This window comes from Fulmarus glacialis, unplaced genomic scaffold (assembly GCF_000690835.1).
Source record: "Fulmarus glacialis isolate BGI_N327 unplaced genomic scaffold, ASM69083v1 scaffold23808, whole genome shotgun sequence".
In the NCBI taxonomy this organism is placed as follows: Eukaryota; Metazoa; Chordata; class Aves; order Procellariiformes; family Procellariidae; genus Fulmarus; species Fulmarus glacialis.
The window spans coordinates 12,262-13,720 of record NW_009227930.1 but is presented as its reverse complement, the minus strand read 5'-3'; the positions used below and the strand labels follow the sequence as shown (position 1 = coordinate 13,720).

Below are 1,459 nucleotides of genomic sequence, written 5' to 3'. Positions count from 1 at the left end.
CATCCATGATGGGGGAAAAAAACCAAGGGGCTCCTTTCCTACCAGCTGCTACACCCCTTGGCCGAGAAGAGGAGACTGCAATCACTAGCAGTGCTGAACATACGAGATTTGTATTTTCTTATCTACCTGAAAACATCTATATGCTCCCCACAGTTCTTCACTAAGTAATCTGTTTACATTAACACTGCAACTAACGTTTTGAAAAGGACTAGTAAGTGCCTGAAATCATCAAGGATACGAGAACTTTTGAGGGCAAAGAACATTTCAACCTACGTTCTGCAAACAGAAAACAGTTGCTTAAAAAGAAAAAAAGGTTGACGGAATTTAAGCACATTTTGACAGAAAAAAGTTGGTCACGCTTATCTCCTTATGTATTTCCTTTTCTTTTCCTGTATTTAGCTATTATGCCTTGGCATACAGGCAGATCTACCTCGCAGGGGTGGGAGTCTCCTGTCTTGTGCGTGCGTGAGTACCTAACAGGGCCAGAGCCCTCAGGAGGCCTTGGTGGGGCCACGGCACACCAAACATGAAGTCTGGATGTTGTCGTCTGCCGCAACGAATGGCAAACCCCTCGAGGAACATCCTCTTCCCCCCTCTTTTTTCATCTGCCCCTTCCATGCAACGATTCTCCCAGAAAACTCTGCGTGCCCAGAAGAGGGGGAAGGAGCTGAGAGAGCCGAGAAAGTCTTTGCTTAGAGACTTTTTGCATCATCTGAACCTACGTGCTGTGAAAACGAGCACTGCTGAAAATCCCTCGGAAGGATTTTAGGCAGGAAACCACCCTCCTTATGCCGACAAATGTCACTTTTGCTACAGGAGGGGGCTCGTTATGCAACTTGACCCCAAGTGAAAGGTGCAGACAAAAAAAAAAAAATATTAATAATTAGTACCACCATCGCTTTCCCACTCCACTTCACCAAGAGATGGGATTACTCGAGCCTCCCCCTCACGCACACCCTGTTCAAATGCATCATTACATCTGACTACCTGAACAATGCAAACTGCCATCCTCAGCAGGGAGAAACACTCTCCCGTGGTATCGCCGAGGGTCAGCATGTTAATGATAACAATAGTCTGCTGAGCTACCAGGCTGGCCTGTAAACAGGAATCTTAATCAAAGCCACAAACCCGTTACAGCAGAAAACAGAGAGCATTTACTTCCAGTAGTCATTTTATCCTGCAGCTTGACAAAGCAAATGCATTTTAGTTCTGTAAATCAAATGAAGGAAAGCAGAGGAAGGTAACTGCAAGTGTTTGATAATGATAACAATAGTCTGCTGAGCTACCAGGCTGGCCTGTAAACAGGAATCTTAATCAAAGCCACAAACCCGTTACAGCAGAAAACAGAGAGCATTTACTTCCAGTAGTCATTTTATCCTGCAGCTTGACAAAGCAAATGCATTTTAGTTCTGTAAATCAAATGAAGGAAAGCAGAGGAAGGTAACTGCAAGTGTTTGAT

General features: G+C 44.6%; 1 protein-coding gene across 1 annotated transcript in view; it reads right to left on the bottom strand.

Annotated features, from left to right (window-relative positions):
* Window positions 1-1,459, bottom strand: part of LOC104080807 (prospero homeobox protein 1-like) — a 29,395-nt gene that overhangs the window by 21,981 nt on the left and 5,955 nt on the right. The gene's annotated exons all lie outside the window — the stretch shown is intronic.